Genomic DNA, 22,278 nt, shown 5'->3' with positions numbered 1-22,278 from the left:
GAAACAGGGAAAAGAAAAGAATTGTTGCGCTATAGAAGAACTTTATAAATCAGGTGAACGGCGAAGATAAGATGTATGGAGTTTCTCCGCAGTATCGGCGAGGAAAGGAACATATGGAGGACACTGACGGGAAGAAAGGACAAAATGGTGGGACATGTTTTAACAAATCAGAGAATACTGCAGGGCTTCCCAGCCTTACCCCTGACTATACCCAGATATCAGTTAGCACCCCCTCCTTACCCTCAGTATACGACAGTAGCACCTAAATAACCTTTAGAATGAATAAGAATTGTCTGTCATTACTTTTATTTTTAAAATGATTAAAGGTAAATGATATTTAGTTTTTATAAGTGTTTCATTGAACCACAAACAAAAAAGATAATGTGGCAGTTGGTACAGCTTACTTCTAACAACCTTTCCTTATACAATGGTGCAACAATTCTCAGTACTTGGCGAGTGATAACGGCAGCTATTTCTTAGAAGAGAAAACTTAACTATCCACACCGATGGTAGACACTTGGAGACACATTGCCGCGCGGTGTAGCCGTGCGGTCTACGGGCGCCTTGTCACGGTCCGTGCAGTCGGAGGTGTGTTGTTCCTATCATAAGTTAAAGTTAGTTTAAGTGGTGTGTAGGCTTAGGCACCGATGATCTCATCAGTTTGGTCCCATAAGACCTAACCACAAACTCATTCATTCATTCGAGACACATTCTACAAAACATGTATCCTATATACCACTCATCATCCTAGTGACACTTGCTTCACCCGCATCCTGCACCGCCCATTTAAAATCAGCCAAGTGAAAATGCGTGTGCTTATTGTTTGCTGGAATCCGTACACCTGAACTGACGAAAATGGAGGACTTAAGGCTGCCAGGGCTTCGTGTCTGACCACTGTCACCGCCCGTAATAATAACGGTCCCTGCGGTCACTGAAGCACGTCGGATTGATGACAATGATGCATCTGGGGCTGTGAGTGCCTCTTTGACGATTGCTCGGTGTTTACGTTTTGTCGCCTCTCTACGCCGACCGCTTCCGTCTCGATGCCGTGTCCCGCCACGGTTCACCCATTCCTGCCAATGTCGTCGAATAGTGGCAACGCTCCTATTCAAGTGTCGAGCGATTCGCTAATTACTACAACCGGCTTCTTTGAGCGCAAATACACGTTCTCTCTCAAATGGATGACATCTGCGCACATTGTTCTTACACCTGTCTGTCAGACATAGTTATTGTTCAACTGCATACGCGGAATGATATTAGCAAAGACACCGAGCCCTGATATCGGCACGTCCTTGCCAGCTGCGCGGTGAAATTGCGGTGTACCGCCAGGGTTTACAGTTTTTCATTTTTCATCGATACTTGTAAGAATATCAATTTCAGACCAATTTGCTTAACTCCTTCGTCACGCGCCGCTTTTATTGTCTTAGAGCGTGAATGCAATTTCTAGCCAAGCTGCAAGTGGCGCTCTGGCATTTGACCAGGAACAGCCCCTGTGCGATGCCCTCGGCACGTCGCAAGTGCCAGCCGTGGTGGGAACAGTGTTTCGTGTGGCTGTGAGCGCGCCGTGTCGGAGAGCAAAGTGTTGGCGTTCGCACGGTGGGTGCTCCCGCGACCGAGGTAGCTCCAGTGTTTAGCGTTTCAAGAGGCACGTTATCGAAAGTGTCTACTGCATATCGGGAAAGCGGAGAAACCTCATCCGCTAAGTCAAAACGCGGACGAAAGAGTGTGCTGAGTGATAGTTCACTGAAGACGATAGCTACGAGAAATAAGAGGACGACAGCTCCAAAAGGCACTACATAACGCAATGTCGCACTCGCAAACCCAGTCGGTAACAAAACACGACGGCAGGGAAGCAGGGAATCGAAGTGGGAACTGGCATTCTAAAACCGTACATTAGTGTCACAAATGCCCGTAACGCGTAAACGTTATGCCGAAGCCGTAGAAGCTGCACTGTGGAGAGTGGAAGAAAGTCGTTACGTCGCTTTCGTCTTCTTTCACACCATTTTCGACTGCGGGCCGAGTTTACGTCCGGCATAAGCTGTCCCGAGCTTACAGTGCAGAATGCTTGCTGCCAATAGTGAAACGAGGTGGGGCTTCGGTGTCGATATGGGCACCCGTATAGTGAGTAGTGGGACGAAGTTCGCGGCACTCCACTCTCCATTGTTGCCAAATGTATCCGAGATGGCGGCGATGACGTCATCCGAGATGGCGGCCCGTAGACTCGGCAACAGCGTACGATGTCATCCGAGATGGCAGCCTGTAGACTTCTCAACAGTGCATGACGTCATCCGAGATGGCGGATTTTGATGGCCAGAAGATGGCAGCCTGTAGACTTCTCAACAGTGCATGACGTCATCCGAGATGGCGGAGTTTGGTGGCCAGATAGATCATTTCGGCTGTCTCCACTAACCTAACCCCCACCCCTCCCCGCACCTCCATCAGAAAATGGCAGGAAGTTCAAATTCCATCAGGACAATCCAACACACCTCTGCTAACCTAAGAAAATGGTGGGAAAAAAGGTCACTTGGGCTACCTCCACTAACCTACCTCATCCGGCCGCCACCTCTTCCTAGGAACTGGCAGTGAGTTTGAATTTTGGAGGGAAGGTAGGTCATTTGGGCTATCTCTACTAACCTAAGAAAATGGCAGGAAAGAAAGGGCAGTTGGGCTACCTCCATTAACCTAAGTCATCCGACCACCATCACATCCTAGGAAATGGTGGGAAGAGGACCCGACCTGTACTGGACCTAAGTCTTTATTTTGCATGAACTATTTATTTAATCAATTAGAGGCAGTACCACCATCATGTGTAGCTGCCATGGGGTCTGGAATCCAACTGAACTAGTACACAGTACTGCCACCAGGGGGCACTGTCGTCCATTCCGTGATGTAATCCAAGATGGCGGGGAAAAATGGAAGGAAACTGTGTGGTCGCCACGGAGTCTGGAGTCCAACTGACCTAGTACACAGTACTGCCACCAGTGGGTGCTGTCATCTGTTCCATGTCATAACCTAAGATGGCTGTCTGGAGGGGAAAATGACTCAGCCTACGCTAGGCTGCTGGAGAGAGGAATCAGTGTACTTTATTTATTTTGGAACAATTTATTTAGGGATGGATTTTGAGAGATAGTATATTTATTACACTGATACAAAACACACACTCTGACATGCGTTGGTTCATGCCACACAGCCTACAGACCTGTAAACTACTCCTAAATTTCTGAAATAAGGCTCTGCAGACACGCAAACAGCTCCTAAATTACCGAAATAATTTCAGTACACAACACACAGGCATGCAAACTCCTCCTAAATAATGCAGAGCACTGATGTTCAGACACGAAATCAGCTCGTAAACTGTCCAAATAACACATAGCACAGCCTACAGACTTGCTCGCAAAATAATGTAACGGATGCACAAACAGTCCGTACACTCAACCGGGCTGATGCTCTATTAATATCCACTCCAGCGATCACCATCTCGGTATTTGTCTGGAAAAACCACGTGATTCGTAGGTAATGACATATGTGGATTTATAAAGCTGATATAGCTTTTAACATGGATACTTGTGTGTCCATGTAGAACCAAGACCACTTGTGACAGTAACATACAGTAGTTGTTGCAATCGGGTTTTTTTAACATCTGGCGGCTTGTAAGACGATAAAACACCTCTTTCTAAGACACGGTGGTAGCACTCAAAAGAAAAACTTATGAGACATGTCCACTCATCGTTGATTTTCGGCCAGTATTATTTTGTATTGCCAACGATCAGTTATTGACGAAGTATTATACTTAGTAGTAGGGGGTGCGTGATAGGTTCACCTTGAGCATCAGGCTTATAAAGTTTGTATTTGTGTTCCGACGTGTGCAAAGGAAATGACTATGTCCATTCATACGGAGGGTATGGATTTGACTTAGTGTACTGTGATAGCAAAGGGAAGAGCATGTCAAGTCACAATAATGGTACCGATATTTCTATTTCCAGAGCCACAGTCGTCAACAGGGTGTATTTCCAATACTTCACTCACTGTCGAATGTTGTTGAACTGAGACCGTGATCGTAACATTTAGTTGTAAGTACAGGTACTGATTTATTAGGATGATGATTCTACCTGTGCATGCTTGGCGTGCAGCGCTGGTGACCTTGCGGGGATGATTCATGTTTCCTGTTAATAGTAGGAGCTGTCTGAATGGAGAGGCCTGTAGGAGTGTAGGAATGTAGTTAAATTAACCGTCTAGTCCTATAGACGACCGAATAGCGAACTAATACTTAATATGTGTTGGATAGCTCTCTTGATCATGTGGAAATCTGAGAATATTGAATATGGAGGTGCGTTTGTGCCGCACCGTTATTCCCTCCCATGTAAATATTCAGTTTACTGCTTCTGCACATTTCACTTCTTTATTTAGTTGAGAGAAGATCGATTGTGATGTGCGCATCTAGCATGTGGAAGACACGTTTGCTGGTTCTCTAGACATGAGAAACACCTTAGTTGACCTTGTAAATTATAGGGATGATTTGGAATCAGCTGCATTAACGACATCAGTATTCGCGAGTGGAACTGTCGGTTTTCCTTATTTTTTTAGAGTTTCCACATAAATGTCTATGCAGCCATGACAAGTTTCTAATTAGTCAGTGGTTCACAGCACCCCCCCCCCACCACCACCACCACTTAGCTAACGTTGCTGGTTTGTAGAGAAATAATTTGAAGTCTATATCTTCGGAATTATGTTGCATTAGCGATTGGTAGGATACTGCTGTGTGCTTGATATAGAGAAGTACTGTGAAAATGGTGTAGTATTATGACAAACCATGTGAAATGACATGTGTTCTTGTAATCCCAGAGTCTGGAGATGGGAGTAGAAAAAGCGAGCAAGCAAGCAGGTCCAGACCAAAAACAGTAACCCATTTGTGCCCAGGGGGAACTAGCCCAAATTTGTAGAATAGTTCTGAGAGTGACCTTGGTCCACTGAGGGTGCTCTGGTCACCCGTCGGGAGTGGATGACCGCTGAACTCCCAGGGAAATATCTAGTGCTGCGAGGAATGTATATAGTGCTGTCTGTCTTCCGGGTATATGTATGAATGATTTAAAACGGTGGATGTTATATGGTGCAGGATATAAATTGTATGTTGACTACATAGACATGGTACACGGTGATATGTTGCTGGGTTGGAGATCTGTTTCACACTCTAGTATTCAAGCTCCTGTCCTCAGTGGGAGAGCAGTGTAATTGAATTAGAGTGTTTACGTATTTGGCGATTTGTAGGTCACTTTGCAGGATTTAATTGTCAGTGCATTATGGTGATCTGTAGAAAATATAATTATAATGCTCTATTCATTCACAAGACATCCTTTGTCCCGGGACGTACAAACTGATTCAAACAAGATGGAGTCAACATATTTATGGAAACTCCCAGACAAGTTGAAGCAGAGCATCCTTCTCTGGCAGGGCTTCAGTCACTTATCCTCCACTGTGGCATTAGGACATCTCCAGACCTGTAGCTGTAGGATACCGAAAATTCCGGCCATTTTCTCTCTCTTCTGTTAAGGCAGTGCTTCGAATTTTGTTTGTGTAATTGTTCTGATTTCCCACCCATCAGTGCTTAGAGAGTGCTCTCTTTCCAAACTACAAGAATGCTTTTATAATTAATGGTTTTTTAGCTAGCATGCACTGGCTTTTAGCAGTGAGATCTTTTAACATTTCTGAGATGTATATTGACAGCAGGATGAACATTTCACGCGATGCCCAGCCATGGTGGGTACCCATTCACGGCTAGACGCAACTCGCATGTCCCGTTAGCATCGATAGGAGCAATGCACCCTGTGCTATTCTGTGACATCAGTATCCGCAGATATCACACAAGCAACAGTAAACACACATGTTGCCCATAGGCGTCTGCCATATGGGACCGGTGTGAGTGCACCTTGGAGTTCTGTGACGTCAGTATAACATTCGAAGAACTCTAACTGTATACCCAAAAATAGACCCAACTTTCACCTGCTCACTGTAAGCAGCAGCAGCGTGAGAGCGATGGCTAGTGCTGGTCTGCGTCTGACAGTTGCTCGTGCTGGCCTCGATGCGCATGCGCCCTCGGAGCATCAGCACTCTGCAAGTAGATCTTCGTTCCCATCTGGTCGCATTAGTAACAGTGCCTAGGTGATATTGTATCTCGAGAGGAATTTCTCAGGTGTCAAGTATGAAAGGGATGCCGCCGCCTCATGCTTGAGGGACCCAAACAGGAACCTGTGCATGGCTTGGCAGCTGCTGGTGCATCCTGACTTTTGGGAGTGTGTGCGGTAGCTTCCTGTGTGGTCCAGTGGACAGGGGGCAGCGGGCCGTTCCCTGTGAAGTTTGTTTGTGCAGCTGTTGTGTTATTTTGTGAGCAAGTCTGTAGGTTGTGCTATGTGTTATTTGGACAGTTTATGAGTTGAAGTCGTGTATGCATATCAGTGTTCTGCATTATTTAGGAGCAGTTTGCATCTCTGTGTGCTGTGTACGAAAATTATTTTGGTAATTTATGGGTTGTTTGCATGTCTGCAGAGCATTATTTCAGTAATTTAGGACTAGTTTACAGTTCTGTAGGCTGTGTGGCATGACCCAAAGCATGTCAGAACATGTATTTTGTATCAGTGTAATAAATATACTATCTCTCAAAATCCATCCCTAAATAAATTGTTTCAAAATAATCAAAGTACTCTCCTTCCTCTCTCCAGCAGCCCAGCGCAGGCAGAGTCATTTTTCCCTCCAGACAGCCATCTTAGGTTATGACATGGAACAGATGACAGCACCCTCTGGTACCAGTACTGTGTACTAGGGCAGTTGGACTCCAGACCCCATGGGGACCACACTGCTTCCCACCATCCCCCCCCCCCCAACCCAGACGGCCATCTCGGATTATGTCACGGAATGGACGACAGCGCCCTCTGGTGGCAGTACTGTGAACTAGGCCAGTTGGACTCTAGACCCCATGGCGACCACACTGTTACCCACCAATCCCCCCTCTCCCACCCCAGACCTCCATCTTGGATTACATCATGGAATGGACAACAGTGCTCTCTGGTGGCAGTACTGTGTACTAGATCAGTTGGACTCTGGACACCATGGCAGCTACACTTGGTGGTGGTACTGCGTCTAATTGTTTAAATAAATAGTGTATGCAAAATAAAGACTTATATCCAGCACAGGTCGAGTCCTCTTCCCGCCATCTCCTAGGATGAGGTGTTGTCGGATGACTCGGATCAGTGGAGGTAGCCCAAATGCCCTTTCTTTCCTGCCATTTTCTTAGGTTAGTAGAGATAGCCCAAATGACCTATCTTCCCCGCAAAATTCAGACTTCCCACAAGTTCCTAGGAAGAAGTGGTGGTCGGATGACTTAGGTTAGTGGAGGTAGCCCAACTGACCTAATTTCCTGCCATTTTCTTAGGTTAGTAGAGGTGTGTTGTATTGCCCTGATGGAATTTGAACTTGTGCCATTTTGTGGGGGAGGGGAGGGAGGCTAGGTTAGTGGAGGTAGCCCAATTGACCTATCTTCCTGCCAAAATCCGCCATCTTGGATGACGTCATCGACGCTTTCTTGGCTGACTTCATGCACTGTTGCCAAATCCATAGGCTACCATCTTGAATAACATCATCGCCGCCATCTCGGATACATCGGCAACAACGGAGAGTGGAGCGACACAAACTTTGTCCCACTACTGTCGGGATATTCCGTGGACCCTGTGATTAATCTGTAATGGTCGCATTACTGCCAAGGATTACATGGTCATTTCGGCTGATACGGTCCATTACATATTATAAAATTTGTTCCCCAATACTGATGCTGTGTTCCAAAACGACACGGCCTCTTGTTCACACAGCTTGCATCATCCAGAACTGGTTTTCTTGGGTCAGTATTGTAGAATCTTTGTCGTCTACTTTCCAGACAAAGGTGCACAATCGCTGTCCACATTCGTCATCGCTGTCGGAACGTGCCACTATTTTACAGGAAGAATGGTGTAAGTCTTCATTTGAAACCACACAGGACCTATATTTATCAATTGTAATACGATTTGAAGCTGTTTTGAATGCATACAGTTTTCGTACACAATGTTAGGCATGGTAATGTATTTTTCCTCTTTCGGTATTTCTGCCAACTCCCTGTATATTTCTCAATTTTACTTTCATAGAGGCGTTGTACAAAGGACAAAGTGTGTGTACAGCAGGTGGACTACGGGAGGAAGATTATGTTTGTGCGTTCGTTTATCGAACTATAACGTCCACCACAATGTGTATGCTTGTATTTGAAAAAAAAAAAAAAAAAAAAGAAGAAGAAAGTCTAGTGGTAACTTCTGTAACCAGCATTAATGTGTTACGAAATAGTAATGAGAGTAATGATGTATTAACAATAATTTATTTTTGCGATCGAAACATAACTGAATACTTCTGGTTTTACCCCTCGGAAAATTTAATTTGATCCTCAGCGTAGAAATTACGCACAGCTTGGGAATCGATACATTACGTAGTTGCTATTGTGTTTTGTTGTCGATTATTTTATCAGTTTGTTGCGAAGTGAATGATGAAGGAATTTCTGATCCATACAACGTGGGAGAAGTCGTTTTCGCGATGTGTTTAAGCACGCGTCCGCCCTTTGCCCGGCCTGGTGCAGCAGCTGCACGTGGGACAGACTCGACGAGTCGCCGGGAGTGCCCTGCAGACATGCGGAGTCACGCTGCCCTCGTGATCGTCCAAAACTGCGACAGTGTTTTGTACGCGGACTGACCTCTCGATTATGTCCCATAAATGCTCGATGGGATTCGTGTCGGGTGATCTGGGTGGCCAGCTCATTCGCTCTAATTGTCCAGAATGTTCTCCTAACCAATCACGAACAGGTGTACCAGGTGAACGGCGCATTGTCATTCACGAATCTTCCATCGTTGTTTGGGAACATGAAGTCCACGAACGGCTGCAAATGGTCTCCAAGAAACCGAACATAACCATTTCCTCTCAACGGTTGGTTCAATTGGTCTGTACCTATAAACACAGTCTACACCGTTGTGGAGCCACCGCCAGCTCGCACAGTGCCTTGTTGACAGTTTGGGTCCACGGCTTCACGCGACCTGCGCCACCATCTGCTCTTACCAACTGAAATCGGGACTCATCCGACCAGGTCACAGTTTCCCAATCGCCTAAGGTCCCACCAACACGGTCACAAGTCCAGGAGCGGCGCTTCAGGCGATGTCGTTTTGTTAGCAAAGGCACTCGAGTCGGCCACCTGCTACCACAGCCCATTAACGCCAAATTTCGCCGCGCTCTCCTAGCGGATACGTTTGTCGTACGTCCCACATTGATTTCTGCAGTCATTTCAGGCAGTGTTGCTTGTCTGTTGGCACTGACAACTATACGCAAATGCTGGTGCTCTCGGTCGGGGCGTGAAGACTAAATGGTTCAAATGGCGCTGAGCACTATGGGACTCAACTGCTGTGGTCATAAGTCCCCTAGAACTTAGAACTACTTAAACCTAACTAACCTAAGGACATCACACACATCCATGCCCGAGGCAGGATTCGAACCTGCGACCGTAGCGGTCGTGCGGTTCCAGACTGTAGCGCCGTTAACCGCTCGGCCACTCCGGCCGACCGCGTGAAGACTGTCGGGCACTGCGTTGAATGTGGTGAGAGGCAATGCCTGAAATTTGGTATTTTCGGCACACCCTTGACACTGTGGATCTCGGAATACTGGATTCCCCGACGATTTCCGAATGGTTTGTCCCATGCACCTAGCTCCAACTACCACTCAACGTTCGAAATCTGTGGCCATCATCGTGTCGGAAACGTTTTCGCGTGAATCACTTGAGTTCAAATGACATCTCCGCCTTTACACCTTGTGCACCGCCATCTGTGTAGGCGCATATCGCCACCCCACGTCTTTCGTCACAGTGTTACTGCACGGATGCATGGCACCAAGTATACGTGTAGCTGATGGACAATTTGAGAAAAGTGTTTCTCATATATTCGTTTCAGAATCTGTGATCTTCACTACACTGCGTCACACATTAATGCTACTGTTTGGAAAAGAATGTAATGATTGGTGTAATCAGTATAACAGCCTTATGAAATAGTGATAATAGTAATTATCTATTTAAAATAATTTAGTTTAGCTATGTTTCTGGAGAGGGACCGCCTTGAGCAAAACACAATGTTTATTTTTACTCCCCAGACTTGTTTCACTGAAGTTTCAGCATCAGCAGTGAGTTCTTTATCTTCTATAAAGCAGGAAAAATTCTTTGTACTACTTGTACGCATATCAATTTGACTTTTTGAGTTCTGTATGGTTGCAGATGAAATACCGTGAAACAAAACAACTGCATTAAAATTTTATAAAATAAAGGAAGTCAACAGCATGTGGTAACAAGTTATATACACACAAAATTTCGTCTGCTTTCAAATATGTAAATACTGTCTTAAAAACTCAAATTTATATCTGGTGCAAAGCATGATGATGCAGAGGGCAATGGAAATCACTGCATTAAAGTCACGTAACGTCTATCCACAGGACATGTGGCCTGTAATTGAAGAAGTGTCATGACGATCTCTCCATTGGCAAAAGATTCCGGAATAGTCCCCCATTCGGATCTCCGGGAGGGGACTGCCAAGGGCGAGGTTACCATCAGTATAAGATTGAATAATCAACGAAATAATAACATTCTACGAGTCGGGGTTTAGAATCTCAGAAGCTTGAACGTGGTAGGGAAACTAGAAAATCTCAAAAGGGAAATGCAAAGGTTCAATCTAGATATAGCAGGGGTCAGTGAAGTGAAGCGGAAAGAAGACAAGGATTTCTGGTCAGATGAGTGTAGGGTAATATCAACAGCAGCAGAAAATGGTACAACTGGAGTAGGATTCGTTATGAATAGGAAGGTAGGGCAGAGGGTGTGTTACTGTGAACAGTTCAGTGACCGGGTTGTTCTAATCAGAATCGACAGCAGACCAACACCGACAACGATAGTTCAGGTATACGTGCCGACGTTGCAAGCTGAAGATGAAGAGATAGAGAAAGACTATGAGGATATTGAAAGGGTAATACAGTATGTAAAGAGATATGAAAATCTAATAGTTATGGGAGACTGGACTGCAGTTGTAAGGGAAGGAGTAGAAGAAAAGATTACAGGAGAATATAGGCTTGGAACAAGCAATGAGAAAGACTAATTGAGTTCTGTAACAAGTTTTAGCTAGGAATAGCGAATACTCTGTTCAAGAATCACAAGAGAAGGAGGTATACTTGGAAAAGGTCGGATGATACGGGAAGATTACAGTTAGATTACATCATGGTCAGACAGAGATTCCGAAGTCAGATATTGGATTGTAAGGCGTACCCAGGAGCAGACATAGATAGTAGTGATGAAGAGTAGGCTGAAGTTTAAGACATTAGTCAGAAAGAATCAATACGCAAAGAAGTGGGATTGGAAGTACTAAGGAATGACGAGATACGGTTAAAGTTTGCTGAGGCTATAGTTACAGGAATAAGGAATAGCTCAGTAGACAGTACAGTTGAAGAGGAATGGACATCTCTAAAAAGGGCCATCACAGAAGTTGGGAAGGGAAACATAGGTACAAGCAATGAAAGGAGGAAGTACAAAAATGTTCCGGGAAACTGAGGAATAGAGAAATACAAGTCGCTGAGGAATGAAATAAATAGGAAGTGCAGGGAAACTAGGACGAAATGGCTGCAGGAAAAATGTGAAGAGATCGAGAAAGAAATGACTGTCGGAAGGATGGCTCAGCATACAGGAAAGTCAAAACAGCCTTTGGTGACATTAACAGCAAGGACGATAATATTACGAGTGCAACGGGAATTCCACTGCTAAATGCAGTGGAGAGAGCAGATAGGTGGAAAGAATACATTGAAAACCTCTATGGGGGGGGGGGGGGGGGGGGGAGTGGGCGAGGAGAGAGGTGATTTGTCTGATGTGATAGAAGAAGTAACAGGAGTCGATTTAGAAGAGACAGGGGATCCAGTATTAGAATCAGAATTTAAAATAGGTTTGGAGAACTTAAGATCAAATAAGGCAGGTGAAAGTATATCAATGATACGATTCGCTGATGACACTGCTATCCTGAGTGAAAGTGAAGAAGAATTACATGATCTGCTAAACGGAATGAACAGTCTAATGAGTACAGAATATGGATTGAGAATAAATCGAAGAAAGACGAAGGTAATGAAAAGTAGTAGAAATGAGAACAGGGAGAAACGTAACATCAGAATTGATGGTCATGAGGTAGATGAAGTTAAGGAATTCTGCTACTTAGACAGTAAAATAATCAATGACGGACGGAGCAAGGAGGACATCAAAAGAAGACTAGCAATGGCAAAAAGGGCATTCCTGGCCCAGAGAATTCTACTTATATAAAATATCGGCCTTAATTTGAGGAAGAAGTGTCTTAAAAATGGTTCAAATGGCTCTGAGCACTATGGGACTTAACATCTACGGTCATCAGTCCCCTAGAACTTAGAACTACTTAAACCTAACTAACCTAAGGACATCACACAACACCCAGTCATCACGAGGCAGAGAAAAAGAAGTGTCTTAGAATGTACGTCTGGAGTACAGCATCGTATGGTAGTGAAACATGGACTGTGGGAAAACCGGAACAGAAGAGAATCGAAGCATTTGAGATGTGGTGCCAGAGAAATGTTGAAAATTAGGTGGATTGATAAGGTAAGGGTTGAGGAGATCCTGAGCAGAATCGGAGAAGAAAGGTATATGGTGAAAATACTGATAAGAAGAAGGATGATAGGACATCTGTTAAGACATGAGGGAATGACCTCCATGGTACTAGAGGGAGATGTAGATGGGAAAAAACTGTAGAGGGAGACAGAGATTGGAATACATCCAGAAAATAATTGAGACTGTAGGTTGCAGTGCTACTCCGAGATGAAGAGAGGAATTCGTGTCGGGCCACATCAAACCAATCAGATGACTGATGACAAAAAAAGAGCATTTTTCCCATTTTGTAGAAGATAGCAAAACACCTCACTGATGATGATGAAACTTCAGCGAAACATGCCCGGAGAAAAAAAAATGTGTTTTGCTTAAGGCGGGTCCTCTCCAGAAATAAATTTATTTGTAAGCAAACACAGACAAAAGAGCCTCAACCTCGTAAAATTTTGCATATTTTAATGGAATTTCTACACAGATATAGAAGTGCCATGATTGCCAGTCAATTACTCAATTTTTATTCTGTCACGTTCGCGTATGTTACAATATGATTGTTCAAACTTACTGCTTTGTGTTGTACTTTAATACACACATACATTAGTCTACTAACTATTTCAAGAATTACAGAATGGAAAAAGCAGAGCTCATCAAAATGTCGACGTTCCAAGAGCGACCATTTATGGAACAATAACAAGAATCGTCAAAACTGCTCACAAAACGAAGCACTATGTCGCTAGATCGACAGTCAAAGGTACCAGCGTAGAATAGAGGAAAGACTGGACACGTACGTATCTAGAGCGACATTTCGAGGCACACCTGATGGCAGACGACGACCAGAAACGGTCGTATATCCTATCTCGTGTCGGCACTGACACGTTCGACCTACCGACGGAGCTCTTTGGACTGAGGGACGTTAGTAAGGAAAATATTTCCAACTAATTAAGCTACATCAGCACATTTTAAAGCGAAAACACATGTTCTGGCGGCCACTTACAAATTTCTCGGCACAAAAAAGGGAGCTCGCTTATACTGACAGATCGATCAGGGACGTCATTGTGGCTCACAGTGATAATAGGATTCGGCCCTTTAGTACGGCGCGACATCATTGAATGAAGTTTTAAAGATTGCTGACGGGTATAACGCTACTCAACGAACTGTGAAAGAAATCAAAGGTGGAAATACGGAAGATTCACCTGAATTTTTTTAATTTTCAAATGAGCAACCACTACAAATCCAGAAGGATACACTCAAAGCTCATTAAAAAAATGAACCCCGTCAAGTAAAAATATTTAATTCTCGGCCGGAATGTGAAGTTGGAATAAATGCAACTTGAGGAATGCTGCGTGCAACATTTGCAAGAAGACTGGCCCATATCTACTGTCTGTGTCCCCATCCTCGATTTACTGCTAACAGACATCAACATTCAAACTCATGGACCAGGAATGCACAGAATGAAAGCGACTGGAGTAGCGTCAGCTGAAAAAGTCAGTAACGTTGATAACATGAACAGTGAAGATGCAGGAAAAACTAAGATATCACTGGAAATCGATGTCTGCACAATTAAATTTCTGCTTGCACCACCAAAATACTTCCACTCACATTGTGGATTGAAAACACTCAATGGAGCCCAGGCTGTGCTAAAGGGAAGTGGTCAAATACAATGGAACACTCAAAAGGTTGAATTGCTTTTTGTCAGTTCACAAGAAACTTTCACTCTCTTTGCCTTGAACTAGTTCAGTGCTTTCAACTTAAATATCAGCTTAAATAAATCACTGATGGCGAACTCAGTGGACCAAAATAGCTTTACAGAAGCCGAGAAGAAAATATGCTAGGATCCTGAATCTCTTTTCCAGTCTGGCTGAGGCACTGCAAAACCTACAGAGCAGACTTGAAATTAAGGACAGTAGCCACACTACAATTTTTCAAGTCCAGACCAGTATTATTTGCCATGGCAGATAATACTGAATATTGCTCATTGGTCTGGGCTCTGTACCAGATAAGATTAGTAGAGAAAATAGAGACTATCCTAAGAAGAGCACCACGCTCCATTTCATGTTCATTTGGTGTGCACGAAAGCATGACAAAGATGCTCGGCCGACTCCACGGGCGACGCTGCAAAAGAGAAATTCTGCATCACGGCGTGGTTGACTGTTTAAAATCCCGAACGTGTACCTTCCTACAACAATATATTGTTTCTTCCTACATACGAGTACAGTATATCTAGCGAAAAAAAACTATGAAAGTAAAATGAGAGAGATTGGAGTCCACACAGAGTCTTTGCACCCATTGTTGTCTCTGCAAACATAATGCGGCTGCAAAAAGAAAAGAGAAAATTGACAGCGGCATACAAAGTACGAGCTGTGAGGTGGCTTGCAGAGTAAAGATGTAGATGTAAAAGAGTAGCAGGTCAGTGTATGTCCTGATGAGAAATTTCCTGACACCACTTTCTTACGAGCAGTGTCATATTACAGCTGAGAAAATTGTGCATACCATGTTGCGCTGACGGCAGCATCAGCACCTCCTTATCTCCAAGGTCACACCAGGAATCATGACGTCCTGCGATGTGCCAAAGCGGAGGGGAGGGCAGTGGAAGGGAAATACCTCCCGCCCTCAGTGCACTCCTGCAATTTTCCTCCCCCGTCCCGAGTGACCCTGTTCTGAAGCTAAAGTATCAGAACTGCCAAAAAAATTGCCGGGAGAGGATGAAAAATAAGGCAACCAACTGCAATCAAACGTTTGTTGGCTTTTGATCCAAGTTTCGATATTTGCAAAAATATGTTATTCAGAAATAGTGGACCTTGTTACATCATATGATGGTACTTTAGTTTATATGAAACCGAGCAGCTCTTGTCATACATGAAATTGAAAAAACAAGAATTATCCCATGCAATGGCTTTAAATAGCACCCAGGTTACACATATTGTACTTATGAATGAGTGCTCACTGGTAAATGCCCACGGGTAGAGGCTCTTGTCAACATAAAATTGTGATAGATGTCACAGGATAACGTATTTGCATGACTTACTTATACATCGTGCCAAACGCTATACACAAACCAAGAAAACGCGAAGTAAAGGCAAATCATTATTTCTCATCCCAGTTCTTCTTGTCTCCAGTAGATGGCTATACTGAAAAATCGAGTTTAGTTCGGTCTATGTACCACACCAACAGGTGGCACTGCTGTTGAAATCGTCTTTAGTTCATCGGTTGCACCATGAGTAAGTAGTTGTCTCTACAGCAAAAACACAACAGAGCCGCAAATTAATTATTTTCCACAGCTGACATGTTTCAGTATTCTAGAAAATACGCCAGTAGCGCGGAAAGTGCGATGATTACATTGTTAGATGAGGTTAATATACGGAAAAACCTGTAGGACTCAAACCAATTAATATTACGTCACAGTATTTGCAAAAATATGTCTGAAAAGTAAAAAAAAAGAGTGAATTAATTTCCCCATATACACATATTCGCCAAATTTGTGCCCATAATTCTAATGTCTGTAACCTATGCGTGTGTGATGACCATGAGAAGTATCTGAAACTTGACAGTTGAAAGGGTAGCGATCCCCTAGTTTGAGGTCCTACATTCCTAGTTTTCTTTTCTTTCATATACATAACAACGTGAGACACTGTGAAGACATTGGTAGTTGCGATCTATATAAGAGGTTTTTTTCTGTTTTCTTTCTTGCTTCCTTTCCTTTTTCATAGTTTTACATTAATTTCTAGTGATATAGCATAGTGTTTATTTTGTTCTACAATGGAATAAGTGACTGTTGGTTGAAAATAATAATATGCAACTGATATTACTTCCCTTGTGGACATTAGCAGTTAGGTTTTCTCGTCTATTGAATATGTAAAATATTTACATTCTTCATATATCATTTATTGCATTAATTTTGACAGGAATGATTTTTTAAATTTAAATGTATACTGAGATAGTGTACAAGCAGAGCGAGACCGACCAGAAGACCGATTGTGAGGGCCGAACAGTGTGAGTAGGGCAAACCATTTGCTTTTCAACTTCTCTATTTTCTTCAATAGCGTTCAAAACATTATCACCTAATTCTTCGATATGTTGTTTAACTATTTCAATTGCATCGATAACTGGTTGACCTTCTTTTTTTTGTATTTTTCATATTCTGTTCTTGGTTGTTTCTTCCATTTTTATAACTGCTATTTTAACTGTTTTTTACTCTTCTATTTCGTCTCTCTTTTTTAACAACTTCTGGATCATAATTGCAATCATTTATTAGACATGGAAGAACATTAATTAAACATTTTAACGTTTATGTTTAACATTTATGTTGTTATGAAATGTTGTATTTTATTTCTGAACTTAACTTCATTTGGTTTTCTAGTCATGTATTTCGTAAAAAACCCAAATTGATCATTCCAACATTAGCTACACATTTCTTTAAAACAATCAAACTTTAAAGCACCACCAACAAACTCATAGTAAATATGATTTAAATTTGTGTCATCTTGTCTAAAGATATTTAGTAAAATTAAGATTATCTGTGAGTAAGTTTGAGCCAAATAAAAGCAATCTAGTCTTTTATGTCTTCCTCTAGTAAAATATTCTCTAACTATTCTTGATTTTAAAGAATGAAGTCATCAAATACTACTACTGAATTTTCTTGACACTGATCTAATGGAATAATTTCTTCATTATTTTCAATAAAAGTAGTAATTCTTTTTTTACACTTATCTTCAATTAGTGCACATCTTTTTATAAATTCTCGATATTTCGGTTGATCTAAACTTTTAGAATAAGTGTACAAATGATTATTTTCACTCCAGTTCAACCATCCAGTCGCTAGAATACAATTATCGATCATTAATGTCGTTTTTCTGCAACCACTTGGTCCTATACTTGCACATTGAATAGAATTTGGCAAAATTTTACTATGTTTATTTTTTTTATTTTTTTCTGGAATTCTTACTTTTGGTTCCCAGTCAGTTTACATTTAATTAAATAATATTTTTCAGTGTAAATGAGCAGATTATTTCAACTGAGTGGAAAGTCATCTGTTCTCAAAAAAAAGATTGACTGTTCTTATACAAGACAGCTTTAGTAAGGTTCCACTGGTTAGTTTTCATTCAACTTTTTTAACTCCAAAAATTACATCGAAAAATAGAAATTCCTACAACAGCCTAATATTGACATTAAAGCAAATCAAATTTTAAATAGAGTTGTCATTAAGAGTGATATTAAGTTATATATGGATATAAAAGATGTGCTTGGGTTTAGTAACTAAATTGTTGAGGTTAATGAAAAGACTTTTACTATCAATGTTCCTAAAAATATTCCATTTGCATAAATAAATATAAATTTTAATTTGGGTGATGGGATGTTTGTAAAGCATACTGATAATTTTCACTGATAAACTAAAATTATTGCCTAATTCAAGCCTAATGCAGAATTTCATGGACCAATAATTCATGAACCACATTATCCTTTTTATATTCCGATTTTTGAACCTACTCAATGTTTAGAAATAATATAACTGATGAAAATTACGATTTTATTGGCTTTAATGGTGATTAGTACCAGTTGTTTTAGAAATGTCTTAATAAAATGTTTTCCGTAATAAATCATGAATAAAATCGAGAGTTATCAGTTTTACTCATTCCCTGTGAATAAGAAGACTAAAAATAATCTAAATGTCCACAATACGAATACAGAGATTAATATAAATATTTGAGATGGATGGGTTCATTCAAATCATGTGCAATTATATATGAGTTTTAGTATTGTTGGAGCTGATGGTACACATTTTCCACATATGATGGAAAATCAAATAAAAAATTAATTGATAACTATGAAGCAAAGTTGTTAGAGGTCATCCTACAAAGAAAGGAAACAATATTTTGTCTAGAATGGAACACCCATTCATTTCTTCATCCATCCTTATGAGATAAACTTCGACAATAGCTCGTGAAGGTCCTATCCTTAATGATGGTAAGATAAAAAGTATGAAAAATGAGGTACTTTTTCCACTAGATTTGTTTGGTGGATTTTTCAAAGATTTATAGAAGTGATGTGGGAGGGAGATTTAACAGAAATTTTTACTTGGAGTTCAAGGGCTGGAGATACTATTCTTAGATAGGCTGATAAAAACGATGGTGGAATTGAAATAAAAGATACACTTCCAAAAGAAGGTAAAATTGTAGTAGAATCTATTGAAATTCGTGTTCCTGTCTTATAGTACGAACCAGAATATTCACCAAAGCTAGAAGAAGAAAGATTAAAATATCCAAAAATTCCAATTTCTTACCTTGAATCACAAACATTTCAAATAACTAGATTAGAAGGAAAAAGAAATTTTAAACTACACATTACTAATTATTATAATTTTTCAGAATTTGATATGGCTTTCTTTATTTTCGTTGTTTTCCAAACTAATCGAAAAAATTATCATCTGATTGATTCTTCTTTATTCGAACTTGTTAAATTACAAAATATCTATGTGAAAACCGGAAGAAATGAAGTTTTTCCTCAATAATTTTGGAATCTTGATCCAGCAAATAATTATTTGAAAACATATGATGCTTTCCTCGATTTTAAGAGTCACTCGATTGAATGATGATGGCAATGTATATCCCTTCAGTTTTATTGAGAATTATCATATTTTTTTTATAAATATGTCTAGGAGACTGCATATGTTAGCCACATAGAAAAGTACAATGAAATTAGTTGCCACTCTTAATGGTAAAATCCCGAAAGATGCAGTTGCCTACATAGTCATGTATGGTAAGAAAAATGCAACATGTGATGCTCAGTACAGAATGTTGAGTGAAAATTTTTAATAATGTTATTTTTTATTCTATATAAACGGATACTCTAGTGAAGAGGGTAAGCAATGCAAGCAATTCTGATTTGTTTATAAAGCTTGGTGAGCTAGCAGTAAATGAATTGTATTACGTTACAGGATGTGAATATTTAAGTACTAAATATGGAAAGAAAATTTGTATGGAGCTTGATAATAAATTTAAAATTATTTTGCTGGACTGGTTTAATAAAGCAATAATTGAATCAGACTTTGAATGTTTTGAAGATGGTGATATTAAACTAAAGTATAATGCATTGAAGAGAACTAAAAATAATGATTACATATTTCACGATCTAGAGTTCATTTTTGATTTATTTTTTATTGGTTTAATTTCTTAAATCTTCTCTTATTTTTTATATCTTGTTTTTCTGGGTGGGTTAGGTTTGCTCAGTAAATTATCCCTGAGTGCACCCAACCTACCCACTTACTACTTGCGTCAAATTTCACCCATGAAAAGTGGAGAAATTTTCTCAAGAATCAAAGAATAAAGCACCCAGTAGTACCCCATTGTTATGTGAGTACATATACTGACAAAGGAATCCAAATGGATAGAATACTTAACAATGTTTGAGGAAATTGTAAACAATCTGCCTCACTCGACCACAGGTTTCATTCCCAATGAGTTGATATACCGTAAACAAGAAACTAATGAATGTCTAAAGCCTTTACCATATGTACCTAACAATTAATAAACATTTAATGAAAAATTCGCAGAGCAGTAGTCGAATCGAATGACAATGCTGAAAGGAAGAAGAGGTCATTTGGCAAAAGAACTCAGTCGAATTTGCTGATGTACGATAAGGGAGGAAGTCCTTTTATGAACCCACCCCAAGGCAGTGAAGATAAGAAAAATGAACAGGAAGTGGCAATTACTGTACACCAGGCCGTATGTAATTATGGATATTCCACATCTGGGATATTGCTTACTTGGTTATCATAACACTGAATAGATATGAGGGATGCATTCCCATACAGGTTTGAAAAAGTACTTTCAGGTTAGGGTTAAATAGTCAGCAGGGGGAGGACTGGAATAAAAAGCGACAATTTAGCTCTAGTGAGTTTGGTGTATGCTTTTGAACTGGACTGCTGGGTTGATGAATGGTCAATGATTAGAATGTTGAGTTAAGTTAGTGAAGGAGGACCCACCAACAGGGGACAAACTGGACTAGAGAAGTAAGCTCATGCTATTCTATTCATACTACCCTAAGAAAAACGAATAGAAAGAAAAAGCTACTAAGGTAAAACATATACATAAAAACTAGGTATGTACAATGAAAAAGGATATTTACAAAGAATGTAGTGAAACTACTGTTGTTATTGTTGTTGTAGTCTTCAGTCTTGAGACTGGTTTGATGCAGCTCTCCATGCTACTCTATCCTGTGCAAGCTTCTTCATCTCCCAGTACATACTGCAACCTACATCCTTCTGAATCTGCTTAGTGTATTCATCTCCCTCTATGATATTTACCCTTGACACTACCCTCCAATACTAAATTGGTGATCCCTTGATGCCTCAGAACATGTCCTACCAACCGGTCCCTTCTTCTAGTCAAGTTGTGCCACAAACTCCTCTTCTACCCAATTCTATTCAATACCTCCTCATTAGTTATGTGATCTACCTATCTAATCTTCAGCATTCTTCTGTGGCAATTCTCTTCTTGTCCAAACTATTTATCGTCCATGTTTCACTTCTATACATGGCTACACTCCATACAAATACTTTCAGAAACGACTTCCTGACACTTAAATCAATACTCGATGTTAACAAATTTCTCTTCTTCAGAAACGCTTTCCTTGCCATTGCTAGTCTACATTTTATATCCTCATTACTTCGACCATCATCAGTTATTTTGCTCCCCAAATAGCAAAACTCTTTTACTACATTAAGTGTCTCATTTCCTAATCTAATTCCCTCAGCATCACCCAATTTAATTCGACTACATTCCATTATCCTCGTTTTGTTTTTGTTGATGTTCATCTTATATCCTCCTTTCAAGACACTACCCATTCCGTTCAACTGCTCTTCCAAGTCATTTGCTGTCTCTGACAGAATTACAATGTCACCTACGAACCTTAAAGTTTTTATTTCTTCTCCATGGATTTTAATACCTACTCCAAATTTTTCTTTTGTTTCCTTTACTGCTTTCTCAATACACTGATTGAATAACATTGGGGAGAGGCAACTGTAAAGGATAGAAATAGTGTATAGGTGCTAAAATGGCGAATACAGTTTCAGTTAATACGAAAGGTAAGCGCCAAGCCAAAGTCATATGTACTGAAAAAGCTGTAGTGTGAATGAATCCTACAGGAATTAGGTTTTAAACAATTAGGAATATTAAGGAATGATGTAGAAACATGTCCTTAAAGAAAGAGATTTGAAAATGATTATTAGTAATAGATTTCAAAAGTAATTCAGTGCTGGTACCATAGGTGGGCCACACTTACATAGATATGTGTACACTGAGTGTGATTGTGTATTTGAATGAGTGTGCATGTTCATCAGATGTGATTATGGCGTTTCCATGAGCAGAGGTCTCAGAAGCGTAATGAATATTATAAGAAGGTTCTGCAGTACTTAGAGGTGAGAACGATATGAACGAATCGGTTGCTCCGAGGAAGTATAGACTTACGCCATACATGCCTAGTAACTTGATTAAGAGATAGCTTAGCGGACCTCACTCTGGCTAGCAGTAATACTACACATTTACTTAAGTAAGATACACCAATGATATTAAGGAATAAAATTACATAAA

The sequence above is a fragment of the Schistocerca cancellata genome, chromosome 5, assembly GCF_023864275.1.
Source record: "Schistocerca cancellata isolate TAMUIC-IGC-003103 chromosome 5, iqSchCanc2.1, whole genome shotgun sequence".
NCBI classification, from domain to species: domain Eukaryota; kingdom Metazoa; phylum Arthropoda; class Insecta; order Orthoptera; family Acrididae; genus Schistocerca; species Schistocerca cancellata.
This window is presented reverse-complemented; position numbering follows the sequence as displayed.